Below are 13,739 nucleotides of genomic sequence, written 5' to 3' on the forward strand. Positions count from 1 at the left end.
TGTTTGGTCAGGGAAGAAGACATCCATTTGCACCTCTAAGCTGCAAATGAATACAAGCAATCTATGCCCCAGTAACTTCTTCCTAGACAATGCAAATGCCTTCCCATACTACTGGTTGTTTTTCTTTTAGCAGAAAAAAAGAAGTGTTATGTCCAATTTTTGACTGCATAGACATAGGAAAATAGGGTTCATTTTCCCTTCTAAGTAGTGAACCCACAATATAAATTTGCATCAACATGTTGTGGTGTCTAAAAATGGGGGGTTTAGGCAATGTGTCAAGCAAATTTCCTTCCTTTCTTCCCTCCTTCCTTTTTCTTTTGCCCTTTTCTTCTTTCTCTTTTTTTTTATTTAGTTTTTTATTGTGTGTGTGTTCTGTAAATGTGATAATAATAATATATAATAATAATGACCAGTCTTCGCGAACGAAGATTTGGGGAAAGGTCTTTTTACCTTTCCAGCCTGCGCAATGGATTTTTTAGGTGAGACACAGCCTGCGCTGAACTGAGCCCACCCTTTAATCCTAAGGTTCATCTGCCGGGGCCAAGCAAGCTTGGACAATGGCAGTGAGGTCCTCAGGACGTAGGTTTGTTTAGAGTGACCTTCTCATAGATGGATGGCCTTACAGGGCTAACGAGCTCCATCTGCCCAGGGGACTGGCTGGGATTCGAACCTGGGTCGCAGAGGTGAGAGTCCTGCATGCTAACCACTAGGCCACCAGGGGTCCCTGTAAATGTGAATAACCTTGCTGTAACCACAGAATATGCCAAGTTGGAAGGGACCCACAGGGGACATTGAGTCCAACTCCTGGCCCTGCACAGGACCCTCCCCAGGAGTCACACCATGTATCTGAGAGCATTGTCCAAATGCTTCTTGCACTCTGTCAGGCTTAATGCTGTGACCACTTCCCTGGGGAGCCTGTTCCAGTGCCCAACCACCCCCTGAATGAAGAACCTCTTTCTAATATCCAACCTAAATCTTTCCTGATAAATTTCAAGCCATTCCCTTGGGTCCTGTCACTGGTTACCTCACAGAAGAGATCAGTGCCTGCCACTCCCCCTCACAAGGAAGTTGTAGACTGCAATGAGGTCTCCCCTTAGTCTTCTCCAGGCTGAATAGACCAAGTGACCTCAGCAGCTCCTCATACGACTTCTGCTCAAGGCCCTTCATCATCTTTGTTGCCCTCCTTTGGATGCTTTCCAATAGCTTAACATCTTTCTTATGCTGAGCTCTTCTGTGGAAAAAAACTTGTGTCCTGCAGGTTGATACATTGAGACTCTTCAATCACTTTTCACATTTTCTGGCTTTGCTATAAGTGCTCTAGAAGTCAACACCACCAGTTTGAAATGGGTTTCTGAGTCTGTCAGTTTCTGTTTGGTTCTCTTTGAAGCAGAAAAGATAATTCTGTACTGTTACTACAATAGTGGCATGTATATAAGTGATAGTAATTCATGAGGGGACTGCATATCCTTAGTGCTCTAACAAATCAGAGCCTCTCATTCCATCCAAGCTGTTAGAAACAAAAACCTCTCAATATCTGTGGCCACACTGAAGAACAGTTAACGTGAATATTGTTGAAGCTTGGGGGAAGATAAAACTGTCCTTGGATTTTTGCATATGAAGAATGATAGACTTTCAAATAATCAAAATGGACTGACTCCAAATATCCAAATGTAAGCTAAATTGTAAGAGAAATTTGGGAAAAAAAAAAAAAAGACTACAGTAAATCCTTTTTCCATGTAGGCTCTATCTATAGTGTATAGATAGATCTCTTGATGAAGGGTTGAGCTTTATCAAATGGAGTTAGAAATAGACTGTCTCACTCTTCAGGAAACTTTCAGTTTCTGCCATTTTTTTCTAAGGGGATTTTTTGCTGTGTAGTAAATTACACTGAGTTTTGTGCATTGAACTGAGTTAACTTGCCTAATTCCTGAGCAGATCTGTTAGCAAACTCAAAATACAGACTTGAAACTATGAGAGAACAGACAACATAATGATATACCAAATAGTTAGTACAGTGTTAATAGCTGTCTTCATAAGGTGTCTGTGGTCCTGTGAGTAGAGCATAGGGTTAAAGAGGATAGTGATGGAGTGATTTTGCTCCTGGTGAATTAGAATCAACTCATTCTCATTTTGAATGAAACCTAATACTTCACAATTATCATAAATGCAGAGAATAAGAAGGTATGGAAGCCATTTCTAAAATATACAACACAAAGAAAGGGAGGAGACAGAGCTCCTCTGTTTTAATGATTTGTGTTGCAAAGTGAAACTATTAGAACAAAAATCCATACCGGCAATCAAAATTAAATATATATGTGAAAGGAAAAATTCATTTTAAGAGTAGTATTTGAATTGCCATAAAAATTGATGATGGTAGGATCTGCAGGATTTGTTCCCATCTACCTCTAATCCATAGCATTGCAAAGAATTGAAAAGCCTACTTTAAGGTGGTAAACACAGAATGACTTATTCCTTGCTTTCACTTAAATTACATACCAACATGTAAGCAATAAGACTTTTCTCTGTTTTCCCCTCTAACCACAGCCTATGTGTAAAACCAGGTAGCAGAAACTTTAGCCCACATCTCTATTAAGCTGGGTAATGACTATTCACCATGCAGTTTTTTGCAAGTACAGACAGGGCAACTGTTCAAGAAAAACAAGAAATTTCCTGCTGTATATGAACTGCTCATAAACACTTGAGCCCTGGCACTTTTTACTCAAACCCTGCAGGTCTCAGATGCCTAGTATTAATAGATACTGCTAATTACAAGCAGCGTGGTTAAAGCAAATGTTTTGCCATACAGAACATTAATTGACACCGTTGTTGGGGAGAATGAAGGGCTGTATGTGTGAGGAACTGTTTTCCCGGTGAGAAGGCTCAAGTCACTGCAGTTTTTGCTGGGTTTACTCATATTTTCCCAAAGTAAGTCTAGGTTTAGACTGCATTCTCTGCCTTAGAAGACCAAGGAGGGAACTGGGATTCCTTTCTGGTCCCATGGCTCAAGGTGGGAGGTAGTCCACTAAAGACCTATTACCATCAAGTTTCCACAGCCATGCTGGCCAGGCCTTTAGGGGTGTGAAGTCAAGGTTTAGTTCACTGACTATGCTGTAGCTCTGCTATTCTACTTATCCGTGTCTCATGTATTATACCTTCTGCCCCTGTGCTTCACTCAGCTGTGCTGGTCATGGCAGCAAAAAACCCCCATCCAACAGGACCTCCCATTCTTGTCTGAGTTATTCAGAGGATTTTGCTAGTGGATTCTTTTATATATCTCATATTTCTGGTCTTCATTCAGGAGCACAAAGCCTATCTTTGGAGCAGGAGATTTATTAGCTTGTTCTGGCTGATTCCTGCCTAAGGAGCAGCCATTTTAACTTTTGACAATACTTGAAATCCCCTTCTACCAGCTTTTAGGATGAAATTAAAGATGATAGATGTTGAGTCAATAGCCAGGAGACTAATGAAAATGAGGTAACTGAGAAGAAGGTTTAAGACACAGTGGTCATAATGCATCATATACTTACACAGAGGAAAAGCTGTTAGATGCAATCCCTAAGAATTTACTCTTTCCAACATAAAGCTAGTTGAAAGGTAGAGAAATTATCACTAGTAAAAACAAATTCTTTGTAGACCCTGTTTGTCCAGTATCTCCAACTGGGTGGGAAGAATTTTACCTACATGACAAAATTTAAAAAATAAAGAGAAAAGGTGCAGGAAATCACTATAGAAATTGACATCTCGTCTGACCTAAGAAGGAAAAAAGCAAATTTTACTTCTTTTTTTCTTCATTTTTTTTCAGAAGGAATTTAAGTATGTCCAAACAGACATATTTACTGTTCTCAAGTCCTTTTAGTCCCTGAATTGCTATTGTACAGCAAGTAAAACCAAAGTGTTGCAGAAGAAAGGGGGAAATCCCTTTAATTTATGGAGTGTTACTTTGCAGAGAGAAGGGCTTAGGATTCAATAGATTTCTAACAGGAGTCATGGCTGACTATGGGGTTGCATGGAGGGACTGGAGCTAGGCTGAGGGAAGTACAGCTGAAGCAGTTAAAGTTTAGATCTTCCAGTCTCCCTGTAAAGTGGAAACAGAAAGACTCTGGGGTATATTCTAAGCCTCTCTATTTAAAGTAGGTAGGCTTTGCAGATAAACTGTGCAGTCTGCAAGGAGAGAACCATGTGTTGTCTGGTGAACCTACAGAGATGGAATGCCTGAAATAAAATATTTTCTAAAAACATCACTAATATATTAAATATTAACAAAATCAGCTTTACATAATAACACTATAGTGTCATTTGATTAGTCCTGGTTTGAGAATGCACATTTTATACCTTTCCTTCTTCTGTAGAGAGCACAGCAGCCTCTCATGTATTTTTAAATCTGAAATACAAAATTCAGGTGTAAATTTCTCTCTGTACAAGAGAGGGCAGCCTAGTCATGATAATAGCGCCTCTGGAGCTCTGGACGTCTGGAAAATCTGTTACCGTATTTGTTATGCTTGACTGTAAAAATTACTGCATAAATTGAAAATTAATCTTTTTTTTTTCATTTTATGGGGGACCAGAGACTACTCTGAGACTTCTTGTGTTTGAAGGAAAGTTACAAAATAAAATCCCTTGTTTTATTCATGGGAAATATCTGCTAATGTGATACAAGTATGTGGGTTTCTTCAGTGATAAATTACTTTACAACTTGTAGTGTGAAAGCCGAGCTGAATCAGAGCCCTGTGTCTGGACTGATCTCATCAATTTTGGTTCCTCAGCAGGGATTTGGCTTTTGATCACACGCTTCTTAATAGATCCAAATATCTAGACACTATGGCCACTTGTGTTTAAATCCTTACTGCTTGAGTTTATTTCATGCATCGCTTTTTTGTCTTAAAAGCTGAGAGGTGCAGCACAGGGTCAGACTGAAGGTCTGCATTGTCTGGTAATCTGTCTCTGAGAGTGGTTACAGAAAATGCTTGGGGAAGGAATATAACAGATAGGGTGAACACAGAGGGATCGTTGTCTGACGTACCTTCCACCTTCCAGCAGTCACTGGTCTAAAACAACAACTTCTTGAGCCAGAGTTAGTATCTTGAGAGCCACTCTTTCCTTCCTCTGAGGACATCCCATGTGCTCAGTATACCTGAGACTGGGAAGACAATTTAAATATTTTCCTTATTTCATTTTAAGGACTGTGTTGCTGTCTGAGACAGACTTCCTCCATTCCTGAAGCTTGCTTTCTTTTGCCATTTTTTCCTTTCTCCCTTTTCCCTTTCTTTCTGATTTTCCTTATTTAGTCTTTTTTATTACTTTTTTCAGAAGTTAAGCCAACGCAGTCTCAGAATCATGCCGTGGTGTCTTCTGAAGTTGAGATCTTGTCCAAGTTTCATTTCCATCAAGTATGCTTCCTATACTTGTGTATAAAAGAGATATCTATGTTATTGTCTGTTTACAATTCACTGTTAATCCCCCTCAATTCTATCAATTTATTTTTTATTTCAATACATTTCATAATATTTATTTTTCTATTTCAAGGTATCTGTTTCAGGAGCGTGCCTTCTGTGTTGATATCCTCTCAAAAAAAAAAATCAAGTCTCTGAGACTGAATTCTCAGAGACAGCAATAATCCTCAAAAAAAATGCCACATCTCATTGTTCTCTTTAAAGAGCGAGGGGAAAGGACTGTTTCATTGCAGAGGCTGTTAACAGCAATTAGATATGAAAAAAAAAAGGAAGGAACAATGTTTGGAGAAAATCTCCCTCATCTAAATTTGATCAATCAAAATGTCCCCACAATTTTGTTGCTCCTGATTCTTGTCATTAATGCATGTCTGGCCTGCCCATACTCTTGCTACTTTCCTTGCAGTTTTCATGGATTAAGGCCACTCTTACCTTTAATGTTCCCCTTTAATAAGACTTGTCTCCCTTGTTTAGAATAGTGTTGAACACAAAAATGAAAGGGAAACTCATAAGCGTGGACAAGTTGAACACTAGTTGGCCTCTGGCTGTTCTCTGTTTCTCTGATTTTGCCCCTAAGCTTAAAGATCCTGCTATCCAAACCCTGCAAAAGTGCCCACATTCTTTACTGCAGAACTGCCTTGCTAAAGAGACGGGGTTCTGGCATCCCTTGCTAGTGCATCAGTGGCATTAATTTCTTTGCCAGTTAGAATAACAAGGAAACATACCTACTGGATTTTCCTCTCTTAAAGCAACTCTCATGTGATAAGGTGTTGGCAATACAGGTATTTCTCATTGCACTCATTACAACATTATAGTGATTTATGGATGATTTATGGAACAGCTAAACCACAGTTTTAGTGTGAATGCCCTGGTTAGCTGTGGAGGTGATGTGTGCATGGAAGGCAACGATTTGACTCTAGGACTAACTTTCAAACCCACAAAGTTCAAATAGGTTCAAAATTTACTCAAACACGTTCTCACATTCCTTTATTTTACAGACAAGGGTAATGATCCTAAAAGCAACTGCCCTGCAGCGTCACTGGAGTGAAAAATTGAAGGGTTGTTTTCCAAGTAATCTGACTCTGTACAGCTGGATCAATAGTCAATATTGCCAGGTCTTGGCTGTCTTGCTTCTACCTAATTTTTACCATTGCATGTCACAATAAAGACCAATGTGGAAGACCATTAAGAATTTGGAAGGGAAAAGAGAACGAGAAACCATACCTGCTTTCAATGCTCTCTACTTTTCAATATACAGTATGTATTGAAGATTCAAGCAGTCATGTAGGTTTATAGATTGGACAGAGATGTGTAAGTTCCTCTAAAATTAAGAGCTGATCCTTATTATTTGCAAAGACATGGGTATGGCATAGGTATTTTGCTCAGAAAAATTATCGCAGAACTGTCCAGGCTCATGTGGTTGAGCAGTAGTAAAATGCTGAGTCTTTAAATCTGCCCAGTCTTTAAATCTAAATTTTAGCTTTGTGTTAATGTAACTTTTCTAGTTATAATTTGTACCCTCTCCCCAAAATTGTTTCAGCTGCTTTTTAATGTGCTTGCAACAATCCTGTAAAAAAAAATCTAGTAAGTTTGAATCAAAGTAATGGATACCATGGGGCACTGGGAAAAAAAGGTGTCAAAAATTTGTGCCCACAATTTTTTTAAATTTTAAATGGGTCCCCTTGCCATCCAATCAATATGCCTTGAAAGCTTCTTTGATACAAGAGTGGGTTTTTTCCCTCCTCCTTTTAGCCCTCTGGAAGGTCTGTTTCTGGGTAAGACTGATGTGATCAGGAATTATCCTTTACAGCTACCTCTGACAGAGAGATAATGAAGAAACAGAGGGTGACAGTGTCTTCTACATCAGCTGCTTTACATTTGCCAGAGAGAGGGAAGCAGATCAGACAGTCAGGGTTTTATGAAGCTCAGTCCCAGACGCAAGACCAGTCCATGTTACAAACAACTACTTGTGACTGAGCAAGATGTCTCTATGGCAGCACTGCCCCAGCCAGGCTGCATGCTAGAAGTGTAACAGGAACCTGGCAGGGATGTGGATATGTCAGGAAAGTGTGTTTTTTTAGCAGCAGAGGGCTCCTGACCGGCAATATGTAGCAGATTTGTGACCACAGATGCCACTTGGGTGGTGCAGACTAGCTCGGACTGCTCTCAAGAATTTGTCCAATAGCTCTTTAGAAATTCCACCTGGCGAGACTTATAACATACCTTTTCAGGACATTGTCACTGACTTCCTCGAACATCTGTAAATAGCTGGTTTGTGTATGTTCATGCACCGTGGAGGATAGAGTTTAGATTTTTTACTAAGCTTATCCATTTAACACAGGGCCAGATTGTCAGGGGGGCTGATCTATGCTGGGGAGAGCTGCTTGGTTGACTTAGTGGGTGGCATTCTCATAGCTGAATAACAATTTCTTTGTTTTGTTTCTTTTATTTTACCTTTACTCTTATGTAAAGGACCCACTGTGTTTATATATGAGCAGATTGTTCTCCTGTTTTTGAAAGCTATGTGTTTTCATCCTGAATATTGCTTCTCTCTCCAGCCTTTACTAACATCCCCCCAAAAATCAAATTTTAAAAACCCAACCCAGAAATATATGGGCAAATCAACAATGGTTTCATTCACTTTCAAAAATCCTTACCTAATGGCTAAAATAAAAAGGATTAGTAAAAAATTTCTTTATATTTATTTTCTGTTATGCATTCTTTTAGTTGCTGCTGCATGAGAAATAGTGAGAACTTGTAAAAAATAATCTCCTTTGCAACAAGAAGCTATAATTTTGATGTTTCACATGTCTGCATGACTTTTTTTTTTTTCTGTTGTGACTTCACTTTCAAATTTAGACCCAACTACACCAAAACTACAAAATTGATTGTTGAAAGCTAGCAATGAGTAATGGAAGTTGTACTTTCTTGGAATCAAATAATAATTTACTGGTTTTTTTAAAAAAAGGCAGAAACCCTAAAATAAACACAAAACTTAACAATTATGTCTTGAAATTTTTTTCCAGAAAAAAAATTGGTTGATTTAGTAAAATTTAGTAACACTGGTAAGAAAATGTGAGGATATACTGAATATGGACAAAATGAGAAGAGAGTGGATTGTTTAATTCTCTGATAACTTAATGAACAGTTTTCAGTCATGTGCATTTGTCTTGCGGTTTTTGAATAATTCTACTTGAATTCTTGAGCAATTTAGAAGCTCTGCAAACCTAACTGGTCTTTTTTTTCCTTTTTCTTATTTCATTTCTGAAAGAAAGGGAAAACATGAAGCAGTTTAATTACATTTGGATTGAGAAATGCATTAAAGGTAGGAAATTCTAAAATATTGAATGTTCATGAGTAACTTCCCCTGATGATCATTCCTTTGGCATGCTAGTTAGATAAAATTTGTCTCACTTCTGTTTGCTTTCTATGTTCTCTCCAAACATTCTGTTTTACCTTCGTTCTTTCTTCTCACTATTACTAATTAGCACTGATAAACCCTTATATATGACTTAGCATTCACCATTAGAAGAGGTACATATGAGATATAAAAGTACATTTTACTTAAGTTCTTATTTAAGTCTACATATAACATTGTTTTTTTTAGTGTGAGCTTGTTTTCGATATGCACGACAGTTTTATTAAAACAGTTACTTTTGTAAGGGCACAAGAGATTAAATTTTGGATAAATAATTCACCCATTCAGTTACTTATGAAGCTCTTTAGCACAAGTCTGCATGCTTTTTCTGATTAGTGTTGATTCCTTCAGTTTGTCAGTTCCTCACCAGTGAATTTAGGCTCTGTGGGATGTTGCTCAGAAGAAATATATCAGGGTTTTTCTTCTTTCTGTTTTGGGGTTTTTTTGCTGCCAGCATAGTCATGGAAAATAAAACGGTCAGCTACTAGGAACTTGATATTTTGTATCTCTCTCTTGACTTTATTGTGCCTAACTTTTAAGAAACTACTTCACATTTTTCTTTTTAATCAATATCTATAAAATCTCAGTTTTCAGTTGATGCTTATCCTGTGCAGTCATTGCAGTTTTCTTTGATATATCTATACTACTTGCATATCAGACAGATTTTTAAACCTTGTACCGTGCTTAAGTTATAAGACTTCTGTTCCATAAATGCACTGAAGCCTATGCTTATCATGAAGCTATTCAAATCCAAACATGTGCAGAAGCACTGTGATGACTGGGGGAAGGCTAGAGCAACCGCTTCATATAAGTACATAGCTCATTTTTTTCAAAATTAGACACTATAAAAGTACCTTATAATGTCTGTTGAAAACTAAGGAAGATCTCAAAATGTTGGTAGGAATGATGAGAGCAGCATGAGCAATCCTGTGGTCCTACATATACTGCACCTAAGGCAAAAGGTAGTCCTTACCGTTTCTTTACCGTGGGTTCCTAATATGACACTCTGTGTGTCTTAATATGGTTAGGGAAAAACAATGTTTTTAAAGTTGCAATTTCTTTCCTACCATACTCCTATACCCAGGAAAATGCCAGTTCATGTTTTGGAAGAATGTCCTGAGTATTTGATATGTAGCTTGGAGCAGACACAGCAGAGATTGGCTGTGTTGGTGGTCTGGGTAGATGAAGCAGGTGCTAAACCTTGGGATCTCCATGGAGAAAATAGAGATTGCATGGAATCTCTCAAAAGAGAATAACTTAGGGGGAATGTTAGGCTAAAAACCTAACCACTTGGTGTCTTCTGCTCCAGGGATAAGCTGCTTTTCAGATGAGAGGGTCCTGCTCTCCACAGACCCTGCAAAGCTAATACTTTGGTCTTTTCTCTATAATGCTGACGTTGAATTTTTACAAAGGTTGTAGTTCTGTTTTCAAAGACTTAGCCTGGGCTCCAGCTGCACAACACAAAGCAGTACAGAGTAAGTGGTGCCTCTGCAACACGATCAGGTTTCCTTTTTAAGACATTGGCAAAGGCTTCCCAGTAGCTGTTGATCCCAGCAGCTCATGTGAATCCCGCATGTACCCTGTTCTCCTCAGTTATTTGCAGTACAGAGACTGTATTATAGCCAAGTCTTCTAAAGTTCTCTTCTTCTTTAAGTAGCAGAATACATCCACGTTTTCCCAGTCTGCTTACATCAATGTGGGATTTGGCAGAGGATCCACCTAAAGAAAAGGCTGAGGGTCTTTTCTCCTTTATTGGTTTTCTTTGGAGTGGCCTACAAATAGTTTCCATTCCTTATACACATCTCTAGCTCTTCAGCTCACTAGAGAAAACTAAGACACAGAGATGTCTCTGTCCCCTTATGCCTAGCTCACCCTTCTGTTGTGAGCCAGTTAGCTGAACTTTTTCTCTCCTTTTTCTCCCTTTTCTGATTCTTCTCCCTGAGAACAACTTCAAACCAGCAATCAGTACCAAAAAATCTGCAGTTTTATGAACTTGTGTAAATGAGGTTCATCAACACCATAGAGCCTGTGATTTAGTTATGATAATGAATGCTGAAGCAAGTGATGCCTCCAAACAACACCTTCAAACACATCCAGGTCATGTGACTATTAGCAGTCCCCGAAACCTGTTTATTTCTGGTTTTGTACCAGACCAGAACAGTCACACATCTGCAGGTCCTCCCTGTCTCAAGTATTAATTAAATAGCAAAACAGACTCCAGAAGCAAAATTTTACGTTTGACCTCTTCCATCTAATGCCATTTGACATAAATTACTACCTGTTGTGTTGTGCCATGCTATATCAAAGTAATCCCACACTTTTACTAGACAACTACCATTACAGCAGAGCTATGATGTGCACAATAAATCCACATTTTTCCTGTCTTGTAAATCACTAGATTTACATTTTTCAGGGCAATGGTAGTGTGGTGACAGTGGTGGTAACCAAGAGGTAAGACTTCATATTGTCTTTGCATGGATCTTCAGAGAAGATTTATTATGATTATTCTTGTAATAAAAGAATGGAGGCCACACCTGATGATTTTAGAGAGGTTCTTTATGATCTACAGAGAGAAGGTGCCACAGAAGTCAAACCTTTCTCACACACTGTGCAAGACGGTATTTCACTGGTTTCACTCATCTTTTTTCAAAATAAAACTGGAGAACAATTTCAGAGTCATTCATTTTGAAACTGGCAGGAAACCCTGAGAAATGTCTAATTTGGTACCAGTACAGTAAATCACAGAACCTAATCCAGGCATATCTGATCCACACATAATAAATTGTGGCTGAATTGGAGCATTTTTGCATACTGAAAAAACTCAGAATTACATTGATGCTTCAATAAAAGAAGAATATCACAAGTCAGATGAACACAAATCATTTAGAAAAGAGAAAAACATTCAATAAAGATTAACCTTCAAATGAGGAAAGATCATGTTTTTCAACGTTGCCACAAAAACAATCTAAAATGTCTCCTTCAGTGTGTGGTACAATTAATTTGAACTACTTCTGTTTCAAATACAATGGCTAAAGACTCTTTCAACTTTTAGGTCATCAAATATCCTTACCAAGCTATGTCCAAGTCACTTCCACACTCACACACAGTGTAGGGTGTGCAGAGATGATGTGAAATGGCTGTATAAAAGAACTCTTCAATTCCTCTGTTCATGCTTCAAGTTGGACACATACAAGCGACCTCTGACCTGGGAACCATGTATCTACTTTAACATTAGCATCATTCTGGGCCCATGCTTGGGCACATCACTGTGCTAATCCACCCCTATTCCTTAGTACTGATATCTGTTTGGCTAATACAGTGTATAAGTAAAGTGATTGGCTTCATCTGCATATGTCTGTGTAGTCTTTCCTCCATAGAGATCTGCTGAGAGTGGACCTGTTTGAAATTCTTGTGAAGTTGCCCCATATGTTTTTTTCATTTAAGACCAGTGAGGTTGTTGCAGAGCTCTCAGTGGGATAGAAACTTAGTGGCTGCCCACCTTGAGACTGACTGAAAAATGTTGGCTTTGATCTCTATACCCTGAATTAACCAGAGCTGTAGTTATAGATGAAATTGCCTCCCCATGCAGTCAGCCACAGCTGTGCTGGAGGAGGGGATGAGGGTGGCATTGTGCTCCATGAAAATGAGGTCTCAGAGGAGTTCAGCTACTAGTTTAGAGCAAGTATCTACAAAGCACAAAACAAACTAAAATTTTAAGAAATTTATGTAATGACAAAATGTATCTGGATTTTTTCAGAACCAGCAAAAGGCATGTCCTGGATGCTGACGCTGTTTTGACGTTCCCTTTCCAAAGTACAGGTATCTTAGAACTCAGCAATGCTATTGTACAGTTTATTTCTGTTTTAGCAGGAACGTAATATTGCACTTTTCTCTAAGTTATTTGGAAATGATTGAACCATTTCAATGAAACTTTCCAAAATAAGTCAGCCTGAGACAGATACCTTGTCTGGGAAAGTTCAGCCCAAACAGTTAAAGGTTGGCAAAGTTTTATAAATTACTTAAAACAGTATCTTATAATGGTAGACATTGGGCAGCCCAGCTGTACTTGTCGCTACCAGCTCTGCCCAGACTCCCTAAACTGTCAAAAGGTGTTTGTGTTTCAGAACATTATTTCTACAGTCTATTTGAATTGGCAGATGTTTGTTTTTTAGCTGCCAGTATTACATTTTACTTGAGATAAGTGAGGTGCTGAAATTCCAGCTCAGAATGTGCTTGGCTTGTAGCAATTTCAATTTATATCACAACTATGACAAAGCAAGTGGATTCACATTTTTTCAAGATATTTTAAGGGACAGGGACTTCTGTGCTGGCCAAACCAATGTATGCAATGCCCACTGACCACATGAAGGCTGTTCTGGTGTGCCTTTGCAGAGTGCTGGCTCCAATGCACACTGAGTGGGGCCTCAGGCAGGTGCACAGAATTTGAGTACTCACCCCTTGGAAATGTTTGGCCCAAATATTCAGATTCTGTGTGGATGAACTGACTGGGGAGCATGAAAGACACATCAAGTTGTGAGGCATAGAATTGTCATCCTGTGCTAGTGGCTGCAGTATCTCTGTGCCTCTCACACAAGTCCTGTTGGTGATATGGGTGCTCTTGCGTTTTCTATTCCCTCCTTGCAGCCTTCTCATCTCTGCAAGGGTGGCAAAGGCAGCTTTCCCGCTCCATGAGTTATGTGCACTTCCAGGAGACACTCTCAGTGGCTACTGTTTAGGTCTGAATGGGCACAAGAGATCTTTTGTTCCTCCCCAGGGAACCAACCTATGGGGAATTGATTCACAGCAGAGTACCTAACACGCAGGCTTAAAGGCCAGCCTGTCATTTCCTAGCTAGGAGATAGAAGAAAAGCACC

At 39.0% G+C, this 13,739-nt stretch overlaps 1 long non-coding RNA gene across 1 annotated transcript in view; it reads left to right on the top strand.

The window, feature by feature from the left end:
- The window catches only part of LOC113969377, a 28,470-nt gene that overhangs the window by 7,006 nt on the left and 7,725 nt on the right, over positions 1–13,739 (top strand). Inside the window, exon 3 of the long non-coding RNA XR_003534891.1 lies at positions 12,623–12,684. This is a non-coding gene — a long non-coding RNA (uncharacterized LOC113969377). The remainder of the gene's footprint in view (positions 1–12,622; positions 12,685–13,739) is intronic.

The sequence above is a fragment of the Neopelma chrysocephalum genome, unplaced genomic scaffold (genome assembly GCF_003984885.1).
Source record: "Neopelma chrysocephalum unplaced genomic scaffold, ASM398488v2 Primary Assembly neopelma1_22, whole genome shotgun sequence".
NCBI lineage: Eukaryota > Metazoa > Chordata > Aves > Passeriformes > Pipridae > Neopelma > Neopelma chrysocephalum.